This window comes from Tiliqua scincoides, chromosome 2 (genome assembly GCF_035046505.1).
Source record: "Tiliqua scincoides isolate rTilSci1 chromosome 2, rTilSci1.hap2, whole genome shotgun sequence".
Classification (NCBI taxonomy): Eukaryota; Metazoa; Chordata; class Lepidosauria; order Squamata; family Scincidae; genus Tiliqua; species Tiliqua scincoides.
In genome coordinates, this window is record NC_089822.1 from 93,567,200 (window position 1) to 93,588,168 (window position 20,969).

The following is a 20,969-nucleotide window of genomic DNA, read 5'->3' on the forward strand; positions in this document are numbered from 1 at the left end:
GTTCAAATAAGATGAAACATTTTAACATGCAGAACATAATGTTTAAGCATGAACTAATTTCCTTTGCCATCCTGCTTTCCAAAAATAACCACTACAACGTATCTCTTTGTTCCATCTTGTTAAGAGGCTGATGTCAGGGTGCCTGCTTATGTCAGTGGCTCTATGGCTTCAATTTGGGCACTGTGCGCTCATGACAACATCAGCTGTTATCAGTGATAAACAGAATGGAAGGTTTTGCAGTTAAAGGTGGCGTGATGGAGCAGGGACAGTGGGAGGGAAAGAATTTTCAGAAACAGACAGCTGCTTATCAGATTGAGCAAGAAACAGACTAGGTTTTAGAGAATGAAACGCGGGCCAAATATAAGAATTTCTTTCCAGCCAAGTGACCTTACTACCTTAGCCTGAAATGAAAGGGGGGGGGGGGCAAACACCACAGCAGTCATTCATTTACTTTATGCTAACTGTAAAAGACAAAAACCAAAGTCTGACAAGTTTCTGTTTGTCATTATAGAATTTTTTCATTAAACCAATGTAGGGTGACGGAACACACAAAACAAAAAATAAGACTGAGGAAGCAGGCTCTGAACCTACCCATGTTCAGCCTACTGATCATAGGTGTACAAATCCCATATTAATATAAACTGTACAAGAGTACAGACTACACCTCTGTATATGCAGTCAGGCACCCACAACCATTGGCATAGCAGATTGAATTAAGTAGGTCTGGGTTGGGGATTGCCAACATACGCTCAATTTACTCATCTGAAAAGGTTTAACATTTCCCAAAAGTCCAACTCCACCAAATCAATGCAACAGGCCTATATTTACACTTGGGTAAATCAGAGGTAGTTATTCAATAAAAAGCCAAGAGCCACAGTCTTCGGGAATGTATGGAAATGCCCCAACTACTTGACGGTTGCCTCTGAGAAATTGCAAGGAGAGTTCATAAACCTCTGTAAGCAGTTCTGCATATTCCCAGTGGCTTATGCTAACCAGTAATTTATTAAAGCAGCTGTTAATCCTTCGTAAACAACATATAGAAGCATCTGTTTAACACAGAGTTGGCAAAAGTGCTTGTCTGTCTTGTGGAGTGCTACAGAACTGAATTAATACATATTGAGAAAGTAGTTTGAATATCGAAGAAGCCAAATATGAAGGAGAAGGATTATTCTGCATGTGCGAGAATGAGCATAGCTTTGAGTTGTCAAAGAGGAATCATAACTGACAATAGGCAGTCAAGTTTTGTTCTCCCTGAGTGGAATGCGATTTTTAAAATTGCTAATTTTCGTGTGAAAATAAGAATACATCTCTGATTTGTTCTCTCTGAACACCTTTTAAAAACCTTGAACATACGAAGTATTGTCATAATAAAAAGATGTGAACTCTGGCAGTGGCTCTCAATCTCCTTGCTAAAGGGGTCTCCTGCCAAAATAGTTCAGTCTTGGGCTGAGGTCCAGTATTTTCGGTCCAGTCCTAAGAGGACCACACGCTGCCAGAACTCGTGTTCCAGCAGTGTAAAGCCCTTTACAACTGTCACAAAGTGCAGCACACCATTCAGCGTAGTCTGGCTGCTCTGCAAGTGGCGAGAAGCTGCGTCCGGGCACCAGCAGACAGAGAAAGAGCCCCAGTGCCAGTAAGTCAGCACAGGGAGTGGGAGTGAGGCAAGGGGTGGTCAGAATGGGGCAGGAATGGGATGAATGGGATAGAGATTTGGGCAGGGATGGGGGTGGATTGAAGCTGGTGTGGGATGGTATTGGCAGCAGCAACACCACCACCAATATCCTATCCCCTCAGCCTTGATCTGCCTTCTGGAGTCCATTGGACTTGTGCCACCTATACAGCTTACCCTGGGGCAAGGGAACAGATATTCCCTTATCTCAAGGAGGCTTTTGTAGCCAAAAACTTCCCCACAGGATGCGTATGCCCTGTTGGTGTGACTGCATCAGAAGAGGGGGGAGTTAGGTACCATAGCCTCAGGAAATGTCGACCCCAGGCAACGGTGCAAAACCTGGTTGAAAATGCTAAATTTTTAGCTCAAGCAAGATCCCATTAAACGTTCTTCCAGAAATTGAGATCAGAACCTCTTCTGGACAGGCAGGCAATTAGAACTAAAATTAGAGGCCTAATATGTACCAGCAGAATTAGAACCAAAAAATGACAGGTCAGCACAACTGAGGCTCTGAATTTGGGGAAGCAGAGAACTCCTCTGAGTGATGATTTCACTCATCTTCTTAAAACTCTTGAAATGCCTTGGATGTGTCACCTAAAGCTCAAAATTTGGTGGCAATTAGAAGCAGTCGTGAATGACACCAGGAATTTGGGACAACTTCAGAACAACCATCAGGCCCATTAATGATCAGGTCCATTAATGCATGTAAGCAAAAAAGGATTTTTTTAAAAACTTACTCTTGTTTGGAGGCAGCAAGAACCTAGAAATGCCTATCTAACAGCACCTACAGGACCCCAATAGGGTTGCTACCTTCTTAAGGGGGTAGCTCCTGAACAAAGGTTGGGAACCACTGCTCTAGTGAGTAAAAGGGGCTCTTGGGCTAAAATTGGGTATTTTATTTTCTGATGGTGGGACCTAGCCTAATAAACTACTAAGAAGTAAGTGTGTGTGTGTGTGTGTGTGTGTGTGTGTGTTTCCTTATCAACATCAGAAGGGAATAATAGTATACAATATTGGTCTCTGTAATTGGCAGGTAATATGAAGCCTCCTGATTGGCCAGACATGAGATAGATACCAGGAACCTAGCCTTTTGTCTTTTTCTGGTTAACAGAAAAGTAACTGGTGCTAGCGGAACTTTAATTTCCAGATTCCCTTGCTCCTGGCTTAGAAGGATCTTTAGCTGGAAGACATACCCTCCAGGTGTGAAAACATACACTCCATTCAGATATAGAGAGTCTTATCTCTGGTAGGGAGGCAGAAAATACATGCTTGACAAATTGAATCGAGCATCCTAAACACTTCTTCATGATTGTGGATATCAGAATGGGAAACAACATTTATAAGACATAAACAGCTGCCTTTTACACACACCATTAGCCCATCTAGGCCAGTTGCTGGGGGCCTTACATGTGCAATACATATGCCCGTCCCCATTCTAGACGTAATGTTGGAGCTGCCTGTATTCTACAAAGCACTGTCAGAAAGAGTGCATTTGAATGATTTATTCCTATTTCTTTAACTTGTCATTGTGGTTCTTAATATTACACCAAAGAATCACAGCAGAATGTTTAGTAAAGCCTAAGAGAGTATTTGTGTGCATTTATGCAGAGAGAAAGCCTTAGGGTGTTAATTTTGCAATATGTTGTGTTTAGTTGTGCCTGTCAAAAACTTCCTCCAGGCTAAGTGAGCCTCCTCCAAGGCTCAACAATCTATTCCTACACATGCGGGAAGTATCAGCCTTGCAGCAATTCCTTCATGATGCTATGCTTAGTTTCAAATGTTGCGAGCCTGATTAAATTGTGAATCTGCATCAGGGAAGGACAATATATATTTCCAGCAGACTTCATCAAGAGCCCCAAAACATTATGGTGCAATCCAGTGACTTGCCCTTGGCAGCTTTGGAAAAACAACTAATAAATGCTAGAGACAAATAAATAATACAGATTGTTTCATCTTACTGACTACTGTAGCCAAAAAAGGCAAAGGAATAGTTAGGGCGCAATCCAGACCCATCAATGGGCCAGTGCAATTCCCTTATGCCTGCTCAGGAGTGTCGCAAACATGTTCTGGGAGAGTTGGCTGAGTCAGCACACAGACAAGCACTGGCTCACAGAGGCTGCACCTGGCCTCCACACTACCAGACCCAGGTAAGGTTGTGCCAGTTGAGAGCAGCCAATGCGGGTGGGGGGTGGTGTTTGGGGAGAGGGGGTGGAGAGTAGAATGGGGGTATTTTAAGGTGGGGGAGGGCAGGCTGGTGGGTGGACTGAGTCCAGGAGGGGGGTGGGATCAGCCTGGGCGACCTAGGACAGATTCTAACCCCCCCCTCCTGGCCAGCCTGGCATTACACCAGGCTGCTTGGATCTGTGTCAGCAGTTTTGTTGGTGCAGATCTAAGTATCCCCATGGAGGGGGCTGCCACACTACACAGGGTAAGAAGAAATAAATCCCCTTATTCCAAGATGCGCGGCAGCCACCTTCTGTCCTGCACTGGATACAGTGTAGGCCAGTCGGCCTGCCTGTTCCGGTACAGGATAGGATTGGGCTGCCTATAGTCTAGTAAAATAATAATAATAATAATAATAATAATAATAATAATAATAATAATAACAACAACTGATTTTGCTGAGGAGGGGAAATGTTAACAAAGTAGCTTGCATCGGAGAGCTCCATCGGCAGATCTGTCCATACTTTTACTCTGTATTAAAAATATAAAATAAAATTTTGCACCTAGGCAATACAAAATCTGTGCAAAGATAGCCCAGTTTTATAACCCTTATAAAGTATGCAAGTTTGCATAATTTCCCTTTTTTGCATGTTATTATGCATTTTTAACTGTTTAGCATAATATTGTTTTTGCTAGTCATAGGGTAACCCGAGGAGTTGTGCAGCACATTGATACTGTGGGAACCTGCAACTATTTGAAACCTATTCAGTCACCTCCCTGTCACAGACTTCTTTTATTTCAGGCATTGCCTACATCCTCTCAAATGTATCTTCTGTCACAGAAGAAAAACTCTTGCTCTTTCTTACAAAACAACAACAAAACCCTGAAATTTGAGATGCTCAGGTTTTATACATAGTATTCCATTCATATGATACCCACAGGTATGACTACAGAAATATGTAGACTGTATCTGCAACATAAACTCTCAGACATTGTTTGGAAATGGGCCATGGCCCATGAAAAAAAACCTTTACTTTGCATACAGAAGGTTTCAGAATACCTCCAGCATTTTCAGCAAAGCTGAGAATGACATCTGCCTGCAACCCTGAAGAGGCACTATTACTCAGAGTAAAGCAATGGTCCTCAAACTTTTTAGAAGCACTAGAGGCTGCTTCCTGGTTTATAAATGCCAAGGGTGTGGCTATAATGGTGATTGGGCAGCAGTGCCCCCCCCCCAAGTAGCAGCTTGTTTAATCCTTGCTGCACACAGCCTAATCTGTCCTCAGTTTCGCAAACCACCAAAAATTGGATCACAACCCACTGGTGGTTTGAGAACCACTGGAGTAAATAGTACTGAGCTGGTTGGACCACCCTTATATAAGACTGCTTCATGGGTTTGTATGTGTTTCAATGATCTAATACCTGACTGACGCTGGGCAGCCCAATCCAACACATATCCCCATTCAATGATGCAGTGGCACCGGCATCAGCTACACTGCATCCTGCAAGAGATTTTTGGCTCCTCAAGGTCTCCTCGGGGTAAGGGGACTTTTCTCCCTTTGTCCCAGAGCAAGTCCCATCAGCCTCAACAGGTCAATTAGGACTTGTACCAATTATATCACTGGCACAAATTCTTGTGGATCTGTGTGGGCAGATCAGGCCCAGGAGGGGGTTTTGGATACATCATGCACCAGTGCTGATGATCCTGTCCCATTCCCAGACCCAATCCCTCCACCCCCTGCCCTTGTTGCCAACCTGTTTTGACCTCCCCATGGGAGTTGAACACCCTTCCCACCCTCCCTTGCCCCAGCACTGCACTTACCTGCTCTGGTGGGCTTCCCAATGACTGCCGGCACTAGTGGGAAAGCTCAAGTCTTTCTGCCAGTGCACCTGGGTCTTGCTCTGTCACAAAGTGCTTTATGGTGCTTTGGTGACCACATCTGTTGTCAGAACACATGTTCCGCTGGCGCAGGTCTCATAAGGATTGGGCCATAAGTGACCTCTCTAGTGATAGTTGTACCTACAGTAGGAGTTCCAGCAAGTCACCAGAGGTAGCATGCTAGTTCGGTGGCAGCTCATTAAAAATCAGGGCAGTTGCACAGTTCCACTACAAAACTATAACATTTTAATTTTCAACCCTCAAGTTCAATTAATATAACTTTATCTGTAGAGCTGCCACAGCCAAAGCACCTCACTTCCTTCCTTCCTCCACTCTTTTGACATGCAAACCTTCTAACCATATGATTCTGCTTCATTGCTTTTTTACTCCAACATCAATGATTCCCCCCTCATTGTGCAATGCTGATGGAGGTGTAACCACCACAGCAATTGGGAGAGCCTACTATGGTGAATTTGCAGTAGCACCTATGCTGCTAAGGTGATGTATATCATGAGATTTTACTGGGAGGATGGGCTACCTTGTCTCTGCTATAAGATGTAATTTGAGTTCACTGTTTCTTTTTTTCACTCCAGCTCTTGTACTGGAACTTTAAATTTACGCTAATGTACCCACTGAACAAGCAGAATCTTAAGAGAATATTCAGAATGTTAGGAGGCAGATGGAAAGAATTGGCTAAAAAGATGTGTATAGGAGGACATTTAGAATATATTGCATTTCAATCAACTGGTTAAAGTCTGGAAAGCCGCTTGAAAGAAGAGCTTTTTCATCAAGGATTTTAGAAGATTCCTTTACCTAAGTGCTGTATACAATGTGGAGGGGGAGAAAAAAATATTGTGTGTATTTTTTTAAAGTATGGAATGATATTACTATTATCCTCTCAATTATTCTAAACCAATATAGTATTTGTTTGACGTTTCCTGGAATTTGCCAGCTCACCTGCATGCAACATTAGTCAGAGAAGAAAGTCATGTCCTCCTCTTCTGGGGGTAAACTGCCAAAATAATATTTTGGCATAGATAACGGAAATACAGAACAACATATTGTTGATCTGTATTTCCTTTATCTATGCCAATAAAGGTCTTATGTAATTTTGTTTAAAAATACAAATGGTATCATATGACTGGCTTACAAATTGTAGCCGAAGGAGTCAGTTTGATAAACAGGAGAAGAAGAGAACTTAATACTTTAACTGCTATGCATGAAGAGAAAAAAGAGCAAGGAAAAACTGTACTAGGGCGCAATCCTAACCCCTTATGTCAGTGCTTTCCAGCACTGACATAAGGGCAATGCAGCTCTGAGGTAAGGGAACAAACATTCCCTTACTTTGAGGAGACCTCCGTGAGTGACACCCAACTGCAGGATGTAGCACACTTCCTATTGACACCGCTATGCTAGTGCTAGAAAGCACTGACATAAGGGGCTGGGATTGCATCCCTATTCATATTACTGTACCATAAGAACATAAAGAATATGTGGCTGTTATTTCAAATATGTTTTATCCCACCTTTCCGCAATGTTTTCAAACTGGCTTTTGTATACTATGGCTCCACATACACATCTCAAGTTTTCTTAACATAAGAACATAAGAACATAAGAACATAAGAACAGCCCCACTGGATCAGGCCATAGGCCCATCTAGTCCAGCTTCCTGTATCTCACAGCGGCCCACCAAATGCCCCAGGGAGCACACCAGATAACAAGAGACCTCGTCCTGGTGCTCTCCCCTACATCTGGCATTCTGACTTAACCCATTCCTAAAATCAGGAGGTTGCGCATACACATCATGGCTTGTACCCCATAATGGATTTTTCCTCCAGAAACTCGTCCAATCCCCTTTTAAAGGCGTCTAGGCTAGACGCCAGCACCACATCCTGTGGCAAGGAGTTCCACAGACTGACCACACGCTGAGTAAAGAAATATTTTCTTTTGTCTGTCCTAACCCGCCCAACACTCAATTTTAGTGGATGTCCCCTGGTTCTGGTATTATGTGAGAGTGTAAAGAGCATCTCCCTATCTACTCTGTCCATCCCCTGCATAATTTTGTATGTCTCAATCATGTCCCCCCTCAAGCGTCTCTTTTCTAGGCTGAAGAGGCCCAAACGCCGTAGCCTTTCCTCATAAGGAAGGTGCCCCAGCCCCGTAATCAGCTTAGTCGCTCTCTTTTGCACCTTTTCCATTTCCAAATGGAATTTGGAAATTTCTTAGAATCCTAGCTTGCTTTAGAGAGCAACAACACCTTGATGGAAAACTGGCAAAGGATGCTATCTGAAGGGAAGTAAATGAAAAAACAAACTACTGTGTGCTGAACTTGATCCTGCTTTAATCCTGCTTTAATTATGTATGACTAGTTGCCCCAGATGATGAAACCCTCCCAGCCATTCCACTGGGCCCATAAAAGAGAGGCCGAAAAAGGTGTCAGCCTTGATGTAGATTGTATCTGCATCCCCTGCTCATGCAGCAACCTTGCTTCCATGCTTCCTTGCTTCCATTGATCTCCTTTTCTGGACTGAGAGCAATTGTAGTTTTCAGATCTCATTACTTCAAAATGTACTGAGTGTTAGTGCACACACGCCCCCATCCCCTTGAGTAGAATTCAAACAGCTGAAATCACTAACTGGTTTTAGAAATCTGGACTGTATTGTTTACTTCAAATATTCTGACCACAGTGCATTCTGTGATCTGTGGATGTGCTGAACTACAGCATGACACACTAAACACAACCTTCCACTAAAAACCTTCCACTAAGGTCAAAACAGCTATAAGATTTTCTGTTAGACCACAGAATGCACCCACTGCTAGACTTTTATGTAGATACATTCCTATGTCATCCTCTGTCATCCATTCTGCACATTTATAACTAGTAGCTCACTTCAGCTCAAATGTTTTGCTGTGGCACCGCTGTGGCTCATTTTCATTTGTTGTAGTGATTCATACAAAATGATTTAATTAATGAAGCATTCACTTGAGCTTTTTCACCAATCCCCTTTCAAACTCATCACTTCAGAGTCAGCGCAGCATGGCGAAGGTGGCAATTGGAGAGGGGTTTATTGTTTTAGGGGGAAAAAAATAACTTGCCCAGTACTGAATTGATGCATTGATTCCTGACAACAGCTGCTAGGAAGCTATTAAGACCTGGAGTTAATCATTCTTGATTGTTATTGTCAGTCAGTTCCCATATTCACAATGCAGCACAATATTGATACTATTCACAGTGGTTTTATCTATAGCCATAACCACTGAAGTTAGAATAAGATCTTCTCAAGATGTAAAATTTTAGGGTAAGTAACTTGGGGCCAATCTTTATGATTTGTAAAGTCATGTGGTCGAGGCATTCTGAGAGTGTCTAACTTCAGGCTATAAGTGGGTAACACATTTCTGGATGTTGAATCAATTTCCAAGAACATCTTCCTTTCTTAATGAGATGAAGAAGAAGGGACTGCTGACAAACACTCTCTAAGAGCCCAGTCCTATTGGGATTGGGGACAGAAGCAGCAGTAAAAAGTGGGAAAGGCAAGCAGCAGTAGCAGGCACTTCTAGGATCCCCAGCAGCATCCTTTTCGGGGGGGGGGGGGGAATTCTAGTTCCAATCCAGAAATGCCTGGTGAGAAACAAATGACATTTCTACACTTTCCCCCCCATTGAAGGGCATCCGACATCCCTCACCCAAGTGGAAAAAATGCAAACATCAGCTTCCTGCCAAGAATTCTGGAACTTAGAATAGCAGTCCTCATCAGGAAAGGATGATCCAGGGATCCTGGAAGTGCCAACATTTGCTTGCCTTCCTTAACCCCAAGGAAAGTTCTTTACTTTGGAGGAAGGGGAACTGGGAGCTAATCGTAGTAGTGTTTTACATTCAAAACATTGTGAATGATCACTTTCATTGCTCACCAAAGAACAAGCCCTTTCAATTCAGCCTATGTCTCAATTCTGCTTGTAAGCTTTTAAAGAGGGGTGTTCACTTTTTTGAGCAAACATTTCACAACATCTCTAGTTCAAATGCTTGGGGGAACGTTCGTGCTCATCTTGATTCGGCTCACAAACATTCAAGCAGGGAGTTCACGGCTGAGCATCCTGGTAGAGAGCTTGTAACATCACTAGTTAAAGAACATAAGAAGAGCCCTGCTGCATCAGGCCAAAGGCCCATCTACTTCAGCTTCTTATATCTCAGAGTGGTGCATCAGATGCCTCAGGGAGCACACAAGACAGCAAGATACTTGCTTCCTGTTGCCATTCCCTTGTGCCTGGCATTCTGAGGTAGCCTACTTCTAAAACCAGGAGGTTGCACATACCCATCATGTGTGGGTAACCTGTGACTTTTCCTCCATAAATCTGTCCAATCCCCTTTTAAATGCATCCAGGCTAGACACCATCATCACATCCTATGGCGAGTGGTTCCATAGACTAATTACCCAGTGGATAAAGAAATATTTTCTTTTGTCTGTTTTAACTTTCCTGACACTCAAATTTTAGTGGATGTCCCATTTTGGAAATAGTTGGAAATGCTATGCAAGACACTGGAGGACTCAGTTCAGGAACTAGCAAAAAGTGCAGCACAATTCTAACCCCTGGGTTAGGCCAGCACAAGTCACTTATGCTGACCTGGGGGTGTTGCAAACATGCCATAAGGCATGTTTGTGTTTGGGCCAGCTTTATAGTCGAGGATGCCAGCGCAAGGAGTGGCGCTGGCCTCCCTGCACTGGAGTGTGCCGTGGGAGTTTGGTGGAGGGTCATTTTTAATAGGACCATTGGGGGATATGAGCCCCCTACCAACGGTATGGTGTACCTTGTCAATTGTCAAAAAACCGATGGTGTGCCTTGACAATTTTAGTGCCTTGTCAGTATGCCATGAGACAAAAAAGATTGAAAATCACTGGAGTAAACCCATTGGGACCAATGCAACGCAACATGGTGTAAGGGGAAAGTTGTGCCAATTCTGGTCCCAAATTTGTGCTGGATGCAGCAAATTCTCTCTGCCACCATAGTACCTCAGCATAGGAAAGAGCTTCTGCCTGCTCTCTTCTCTAAAGTGTTTTCCTTCTAGGGAGAAATGGGTCACTGATCTCCCGCTCCATTGCTGCTGGTTCTAAACAGCCTGGGTGCCAGCAGGGAGGATGGTGGGAGCAAAGCGGTTCCATTCCAAGCCCAGCCAATTTAGAACCAGTGGCAGTGAGAGAGGACAGTATGATGAGTGCCATCTGTGTACGTGCATGCATGCAAGCATCTGTGCATGCACGTGCATGGAATGGGTTGAGCTAGGCTGAATGAAGATGAAACTAGGTGAGAGCAAGCGGCAGAATTGTTGTGGGGCAGTGGCGGATTTTGGAAAGCCAGTCAACTTGGGCCATCCCTGCCAGATTAATGGTTTTATTTACAAGGAAGCTATAATTTCCTCCACACCAGTGTTCTCAAACTGGTGGGTCACGACCCACCAGTTAGTGTAAAGGTTCCCCCATCCCTTTAAGGGGCGGGAGAAGGAGAGAGGCAGGGAAGCGATCCCCAGAATCGCGTCTGTATGGGGGGGCAGGGGAGGTGCTTGTGACTTACTTGTGCTTGTACTTGTGAAGGCAGGGCTGCAGCAGGAGGTGCAGGGAGCCCTGCGCAGCCCTGTGCAGCGCTCCCCAAGACTTGGAACTTCCCCTAAAAGTGGGCGCAAAGCACTTCTGTTTTGCAGGAGGTGCTTTGCGCTCACTTTCAAGGAAAGTTCCAAGCCTCGGGGAGCACTGTGCAGGGCTCCCCGCACCTCCTGTAGCCTGCTGCAGACCTGCCTTCACAAGCACAAGCAAGTCACAAGCACCCCCTTGCCCCCCCTTAGCTGCCCTAGCCCCTCCCCCGCAAGAACTTCCTGAGGGAGTAAAGCTCCCTCAAAGTTTGAGAACTACTGCTCCACACCAAACCCTGCTCCAGTTTCTCTGTTTTCATTTAATCTTATCTTCTTTGTCCTTCATTAAGAACTTGCATCTAAACATTTGATTCTGCCTTTCTGTGCTGTATAATGTGTTATAAATGAAGTTGAAGTTATAAATGAGTTGAAGAGGCCTGTTTTTTTTCTAATTGGACTGGAAATGGAACTTGAGATATCCCATCAAAGCCAATACCACAGTTGTCAAAACAATTTTCAAAAGTGAGAAACCTCTGATTCCTGTATTTGAAACTTACAAAATACCGTGTTCAGATTGTATGAGTCTGTGTGAGTCCTTGTATCCTTGAATTTGTATTCTGGCTGAAGGATGGAGTTGCCTTCATACAATTAATTCTCTTTTTCAACAGCCTGGATTTGCTGCTTACCGTACCCCATCAGTCGTCCATGTGCAAGATGAGATCAGTGTCCCCCAGACTCCCTTTAACACCAGCAGTTTGTATCAGGCAAAATATTGAACAGACTTTATTGGGCTCCTTAGGTTGGTCTGGCAAATCAGAATAACAATTTATAGAGTTGAAAACAATGTAGAAGTAGAGACCAGGCCAGAGCTGATGTGTTCTGCCTTGTCCCCTTAACTGCGCAGTCAGAATTTGCCTTTTTCCCCCAGCTTGTTTGTCCAGACATATAATTTAATGATCATGCCATGGCTAAAACCATGTTGGATGTACTTTAAAATCTCAAGTGTTTTTCTGCACTCCATTGCAAAATTGTTGTCCAAAAGTTTAAAAAAAGATCTTTTTTTTTTAGGTGAACAATTATGTGAGAGGCCATCTTCTAAGTCTTCCAAGTAATCTCAAGTCTTGGTACGTAAGGGTTTGTTTAGTTGCTCTAAGACTGCACTTCTCTACACACTAAATTCCACTGAATACGATCCTAATGTAAATGTAACTACCACTGAACACAATGAGACTTAATGAAGAGTAGAGACACCTACTTTTTCATTGTAAATTTCCCTGTGTCAATTCAAAATGTAGGTTCAAATAAGCACAGCAGGTAAGAAATAGTGGCCCATCATCAGCAAGCAGTTGGTACTAGGAGTGATGCCACTCAATGTGTTTGTACCATTACTTCTTCCACCGTTGGATCTTGCATGGAGGTTGCAGGCTGTAATGTAGATGGCTGATGTTTGTGACCTTATTAATTCTGGGCAGGAATTACTCTTTTCTGACTAAAGTTTAGGAATGTTTATACCAGGAGTAGGGAACTTGTTACTTTAACACCACATGAAGCCTTTTGGGGTACCAAATGTGACCTTTTGTATATTTGCTCAGATACTAATCTGCCTTTTATTTCATGACTTAATGCCAAACTCAGGGTACTTTTTAAAGTAACTTTTATTTATTCTTTCTTGTCAGTGGCAACTCTGTAATTGGTGAATTGGCAATTGCCCAGTGACTCACGTCATAGGCCTGAAAGCTTCTTAGGGAAAGAACAGTAACCTGTATGCCTTTTGTAGTTAAGGAAAATAATAATGAATTGCATGTATGAAAGTAAAATTAATTTAATAAAATGTGGCCTTCCAATATGGAAGGTTCTCCACCCCTGATTTAGACACTAGCAACTTGTTCTTGTTGTACTGTAGACAGCGAAAAAATCTGAGAAAGGAAGATTAGTCTAGGACAGTGTTTCTCACCGTTTGTCCACCTCACATGGTCCACCTATTCAACATACCACTAGAAGTAACTGGCGATGACATAATCACCAGTTACTTCCAGGTTGAGAGACCAGATGCGATGCACAGAAAAGCACGCTTTGGAGTTCTGCCCACCAAACCGAGCTTCCTACCTCTGTTGCGTTACATACCTGGTCTCGCTGTCAGGTGGCAGGTGTCCAGGGGTTCCATGGGTACTATCAGACACCACCTCAAGTACCACTGGTGATACCCATACCACTGGTTGGGAAACACTGGTCTAGGATACAGAGTTTAAATGTATGGTCCTTGCTACAATCCATTCAATAATACAAATAACCCTTTGCATGTAGGACATTTAGGTGGGAACAAACCGTGGGTATTTTTCAATTAGATGTGTGGTAAGCTGACCTGCTCATGGCCACTACCTTAGATTGATTTAAAAGGGTATTAGACAAATTCATGGTTGAGGAGAGGTCTGTCTCTGACTATGTGCAGTCCCCACATTCAGAGACAGTGCACCTCTGAATACCAGTGGCTGGGGAGGGAGACAACAGCAGGAGAAGGCTATAGTCTTCATACTGTGCTTGTTGGCTTTCAAGAACCTAGATTGCCAGACAAATGGCCCAATCCTATGGGCCATTTATGACACTGGATCTCATGATCTGCTGTTGTAAGTGGTACAGCAATGGTGCATTGCACCACTACCACACTTGACAGAGCTGCCAGTTGAAACACACAGAGGTTCCATGTGCGTGCTAGAACTGCACAAATGGTCAGCTGCTCCTGGTAAGATGGCAGAGAGGGCAGTTCACAGTGGGGAGTGGACTAAATTGGGGAGGCGGATTGAGAGCAGAAGTGGGAGGATCTCAGCAGCAGTCACACGTACCAGATTCTATCCCCCCTTTTCCAGCCCAGATCCTCCCCCTTTCCTTCCCTAAACTTATGCCAGCAAACTAACTGGCATGGGACCAAATAGAGACACTGGTGATCAGGCAGCCTACTAGGAAGTAAAATATATTTTACACTTACTTATATCTTACTTACTTATATCTTATATACTTACTTACTTATATCTTAGTCTTTATGCAGCAGCACCAAAATAGTGACCACTGCATCCTATAGTGTGTGGGGGGGGGGAGTTCCAGAGGTCTCTCTAGGTAAGCAAACAATTGTTTCTTTACCCAGAGGTAAGCCTCTGTAGGATGTAGGAGTCTACTCAGATCTGCAACAGCTACGCGATCTGCGCAGGATCAGGCCTGGGAAGGGGGTGAGGATATCAGCGGTGCTGGCGCCACTAATTCCACCCCCTCCTGGGAACTAATCTGTCCTCCTTCTGCCCCATTCTACCCTATTGCCACTCTCTCCCACCTCCCCTGTCATCCTACTTCCTCTGACAAGCAGGAGAAAGACAACGAGGTGGGCAGGAAGACACAGGACTTGCCCCGATGCTGCCTGCAGTGTGCAGAGTTGGAGGCTCTCAGAGCACCTTTTGTGGCAGCCACGGCAATGGGTCTAGTCAAACCTGCACCTGCTAAATTGCTGGCACAAGTCAAGTGGATCCTAGTCAACAAACCCAGCGTGGGAAAGGGGATAGGATATGGCATGTGCTAGCACCTCCAATCCTACTGCCTACCTTGGACCAAATCAGCCCCCCTCCCTTCCCATGCTCCATTCCACCACCACCCAGCCATCCCACCCCCCTCAGCTGCTCAGCACAGAGCTTACATGTACCTTCGTGTGCTAGATCCTGCACTGGCGCCAGTGGAATGGTGCAGGCCTTCCTGCCCCTGCTACAGCTGTTACCCTGCAGATGCCTGATCTTGTCTGATCTTGGAAGCTAAGCAGGGTCAGGCCTGGTTAGTACTTGGATGGGAGACCACCTGGGAATACCGGGTACTGTAGGCTTCTATCATAGTCTTTCGAGACTGAAGGTTGCCAACCATTTTTTTTTACTAACTCCAACGCTGTCACAACTTGCTTTATGGCATGTTTACAACAATCTGCACTGGCTCACTCCGCCAGTGCAGGTCCACAATAGGATTGTGAAGCTTTTGAATTTATGCCACAGCTATTTTACTGCCATGCATCCAAAGGAAGGGGGTGAGTTGGCTTGAAAAATCAGGGATATGATCCTGCGTGCACTTTTGCCACTGAGGTCCACTGCCTCCAGCCCAGTCTCTGCTCCCTTTCCACCCTGCTCCAAGCCTCTCCCAAATTTTCTCCTCTGTATCCAGCCCCTCCACTTCCTCTGCTGTGACCCAGGTGAGCCACTGGCATGCACAATGGTATTTCCATTGATGGTTTCCTCGCACTAGGCAACAGCAGCAGCTGGGTCATTTATGTCGGCACTGCACCATTTACACAAATTCTGCCGTCATAGCTGAAGGGTAGGATTGGGCTGTAGGTCTGTCTTATACTATTGACTGTGGTTTGATCTACGTGAAAGGTTCAGGAAAGAGACTCAAAAAGGCTTGATATAGTTAAGAATGTTCAGCTCTTGCATAAGAGCTGCTTGCCATCTTGAGAAAGAGTTCTCAGGGCATCTGTTCTATTATTTTTCCCTCAGGTGTAAATATGCTCCCACTAGTAGATTGCGTAGCCAGCAGGTTTTGCTTCTATTTTGGAAAACGGGGAAAAAAACAATCTGGATTTTGTAGATGGAAATTTCTAGGGCACCATGGGATGATTTATTCGCTAGCTTTCAGAAGGCTGAATTACCCTAATCCATCAGTGTTTAAACTCTGTGCTTTGGATGTCATTTAAAATATTTAGGCGCTTCACTGGTAGGCTATGGGCCTATTTATCCTTGAAATGTTTCAAGTTTTCATGTGAGACAAGAAAGATGCGGCATTCATTCTCATTAGTCATGTGTGTGTGTGTGTGTGTGTGTGTGTGTGATATATATATATATATATATATATATATATATATATATATATATATATATATATATATATATGGTTGTATATGTGTGCATATACACACACACAGTATGTTATACTGCTGCAGTTGCTTGTATATGTAAGCATCAAAGGCACAACTAGGATGGAGCCCGAGGGACACCTGCCCTGAGCGCTATGTCAAGGGGGCTCCATCCTAGTTATAGAGGAGCCAGTGATGTCCCCCCTCCCCTCCATTCATTCTCATTCAAAGGGGAGTCTTCACAGGAGAAGGAACAGGGTGTGAAGCCAGCACAATGAGCATTCCCTCCTCCAGAGAGTGAAATCATGATGTCACTGCCAGGATGCTAGGGCAGTGCGTTATGGTGAGCACACATAGTGATGCATTAAAAAATCAGGCTCCAGTCCTTTCCTTCTGTGGGCTTGGCCCTCTTGCTGATTCCAAGGGGTGAAGTCCATGTCATATGGTGTAGGGAAAGACATACCTTGTTACTTTACATGTGACACAGAGAATCTTGAAGTTCTCGTATGATGTGGGTTTACAGAAGAGAAGAGATACAGAAAGGAAATGAGAGACAAGTGGTGTTAGTATGGAAAAGTCCACTTCTCACATTCAGAATCTTTGTTCTCCCCGACATTAGCTTTGCATGTGTGCGTGTGGGGTGGGGAGACTATGCTCTGAAAGTGCTGCTCTTTGGTAGCTATGGTAGTGGCTGAGCTGCCAGGTCTAGATTCAGCTACACACACTAATCCCTCAGTATACCCTATAAGACACACATTAGAGGTAACTGCTTTATTCTAGAATTAAGGTGATTGTACACAGAGAAAGGACAGAACTTAGAAAGATTAAGAGACGTATAGCACATACAATATTCAGCAACATACAAAATAATAAAAGCAAACCCCTAACCATCTCTCACCAAGTGTAACTCACTTCTCCTGCACGGATCTTATCAGCTCACCACCGTGGTCAGTAAAGTCAAACATCCTTGATGATAAGTGACGACAAAAGGAATGTCCAAGTGATGAGAGCAAGCAGGCTAACATTCAGGAGGCGAGAGAGAGACTCAAAAGGTGATGGATCTTTATACTTGACTTCCACCCACCAACCAATCAGAAGTCAGAACCTGCCAAACCTTCTAATAGACCTCTCATAGTGTTTTGCCCCCCCCCCTTTCTGATGTGTCCTTGACCAATTAACTAGTTAAGAGAAAGAATCCCATCTAGAGACTGGCATGGCCGCTACCACTCCCCAAAGACAAAATCTCTCTCTACAATCCTATCCAATTTTCCAGTGCTAATGCAACTGTGCCAGTGGGGCGTGCACTATGACCTGCAATGGGATCACAGAAACCCCCTCAAGGTATGGGGACATTTGTTCCCTTACCTGGGGGCTGCATTGCAGCTGCACTGGTGCTGGAAAGTTGGATAGGACTGGGCCCTTAAAGGGGCACACTCTTATTATACTTAGGCTGCATTCTGTGGAAGATAAACCGATTACAGGCAAAAAACCTACATTACATATTGTTGTATTAGCCATTTCCATCACGTTCCTCACTCTTTCCCATTGTCTTTGCTCTCTAGTACCTCTTTCTGGGATGTTTTCTTGTTCCTTCTGTTTTTTCTCCTTTTTCCTCTTCCAGTCTTCCTGGGCTCCCCAGTTCTTTATTATCTCTTTTGCCTTCTTCTCCTTACCCCCTTTCTCCATCCTGCCTCTTGCTTTTCCCTCCCTTGTCCTTTTAAACCTCTTTGCTCTTGCACTTACTCCAGTAAGATGCTCCACTTACTCAGTCAGCGAGATTGCTGTCCAGCACCATGCAACTGAGGCAAGGTTCTCAAGCTTGGTGACAAAATCATTACCGAGCTCCAAAGCCCTGCTGCCACTCTGTTCACCTTTATCCCACACTAGGCATCACACCTTCTTACAGCATATGGGGTTAAAATCTGTTGTGTTTATCTATATCATGAAGGTCTAACAGTTCTGATGCTAATAATTGCAGCAAGTCCTCACTTAAAGTTGTTGGTTGGTTCTTGGAAACTGCAACTTTAAGGGAAATGACGTATAACAAAACCAATGTCACCATAGGCAGGCTGAATAACACTCTCTCAAGTGACAGTCTTGCTGAGGGTTTTCCTATCAAGCCAAAAAGCATTGTTGCCTCCCTCAAGGCAAAGCCAAGGAAGTGGGTTGTGAGCCCAGTGTGACCAAGAAGCAGCTTCTGGACCTACATTGTGCAGCTGTGGAGGATGCAGAGTCAAAAGACTGAGAATCACTGACCAACTTAAAAATGAAACAACTTTAAGGGAGGACTTGCTGTACTCTATAACACAAATACATTAATCAGGTAAAGCTTTTTCCTATAAATTTATCCACATCCCAGGAAAGATGCTTCACTTGCTTAATTTCTGTATTTCAGGCTGTTTCAAGGACACAAAGGCATAAATAGTGGCAACCCTACTAGCATTTTTGATTGGTTTTTAAAAAATAAAGGCTCACATGAACTAATTCATGTTAGTCCACTGTGACTAATTTGAAAGAAAGCAATAATTCAGTACCAGGTTGAAGACGTGTAAGCCAGAACACTCATGCAATGTATATGTAATTCACATTAGATTCTCCTGTGTATGAACATGGTTGAATGCTAAACCACACAGGTGGTAGACATGCTGTACCCATGCTGTGTAAGTATGAAGTTGTTAATTGCAAACTGGAGGGAAAAACTGTCATCAGACATAGGTGTAACCTAGATACACACCTTTAAGTCCCATTGCTTCAGTGGGAAAAGTTATATACAGTATGTGCTTAGTGCTCCTATTGAAATCAATGAGATTTAAAGATACTTAATTTTGATTGTATTACACTCAGTCTTGCCAAGTGCTCATTGCAAGGGCTACATGCCAGGAATTCTCCCACATTCAGGTGATGAGGCCTGCCGCCAATCTCATCAGCACACAGTTAGCAAAAATTTGCTTCTCTGCATATGTGTGTGCCTGCAGTTGCTGACAGTCCATATATCATCTTAATAGGTACCCATTTATTTCTGAGGACCTGATTTTTCTGTTCTCCTAAGTTGACAGAAATGGCAATGACATTTCTTTCAACTGGGTTCAGGAAACTATTACATGCTAGAAAGGTATATTTTCAGTGATTAGTCTCAATTGCATCTCGATTTCACATTCAGACTCAATTTCAAGCTAAGGTTTTCTCTGCTTGAGGCCAAGCACAGTTCAAATATGCATGATGTTGGTTCACAAGGCTTGTCCCACTTTTGTGGCACAGAAACAAAACAGAGGCTTGAATGGTATTACAAAGCAATTAATTGCCTTCTCCTAGAATTACAGGTGCCATTTTCTTCCCTTGCTTCACAGATAGCCACAATTCAGCAAGTGTAGTATTTTTCAGCCCCATTAATTTCATCTAAGCATGTAATTAACTTCTTCATAGAAATCAACAGGTTTTGATTTTTGGCTCTGTAACATTTATTGTTTCTGTTTGCTTGCCATCTTCATAAATCACCCCTTCTGAAAAGAAAGAATACATTCCATCATACCCATTACTAATACTATTTTAATCTCACAAAGCCTTGCACAGGAGAAGAGCACAAAACTCATGAGGTAGTCACAAATGTAGAACTGAGCAAAACAACTGCTAATCCTCATGTACAGCAGAACTAGTGGAAAACATTCATGGAAATTAAACTAATGAAAATTTAATTATTGTTTCATGCTCTTATGGGGTTCAAGTGGGGTTTCTATTAAGGTCTATGCACTGGTGGTTTTTGAATTTTATTGGTTTAGTTATGAATGTTATTGTCATTGTATTTTGAAATTTGTATACTTGATGGTATCATTGGTGTTGTTTTTATTATGAATTTGTTAGCCTCCAAGCAATAATGGAAAAGAAAGATATAAATTTCTTAAACAAACAAATACAATGGTCTTGCTTCACATAGCACCTGATCCCTTTTCAGGCCAGTTACAAAAGACAAAAGGAGGAAAGGCAGATGAGGGCTAAATAGTGGTAGGAGTATAAAGTAGTCACACAGCCCAATCCAGCACAAATTCCTGCACAGCAGCGCAACAGGGCCAGCATAGGCTGTACTGCATCCTGTGAGGAATTTTTCAGGCTGGAGATCTCCTCAGAATAAGAGGGCTTTCATTCCCTTTTCTCGGAGAAAGCTCCATCCTGTGCAACAGGTGTACTCACACCTGCATGAACTACATAGCTGGCCTGCACCCATGTTGGCAGATTGGGACCTGGAAGGAGGATAGCACGTGGTGTGTGCCAGTACCACCAATCCTGCCCCTCCCCTGTGCCTCATCTGCCCATCTCCTGCCCCATCTCTACCCTCCCCCCCACCCTGTTCCACATCCACACTGCTCAGCATGGTCTTACCTCACACAGTGTGCACTGCTCCTGCACACAGGCCAGAGTGGGTCTTCATGCCAGGTCTACAGTGCCAACATGTCTGAGCCAACAATAACTGATTTTGCTCAAGATTTCATTTGTCACACATTTTTGAACATTTTACCAAAAAAAAGAACCTTTTCAGAATAGTGTAATGTGTACTATGCAAAGATAACTTCTTATTGCACCTACAGTGAACCCCAAATATTTCTCATGTTGAAGGTCATCTGATGGTTTAATCACATTCCAGCTGGAACAGACCTGTAGTTAACTCCTAAGGAGATCTGTACTTCAGCTGGGGAAAACTGGGAAAGGTGGTTGATATAGACCACCCATTTACCATACCATGATATGCATGTAACCACTTGGTAAGTTG

At 43.7% G+C, this 20,969-nt stretch overlaps 1 pseudogene; it reads left to right on the top strand.

The window, feature by feature from the left end:
- The first annotated feature begins 15,073 nt into the window (after positions 1 to 15,073).
- LOC136642607 (5S ribosomal RNA) lies at positions 15,074 to 15,190 on the top strand (annotated as a pseudogene).
- The last annotated feature ends 5,779 nt before the right edge of the window (positions 15,191 to 20,969 follow it).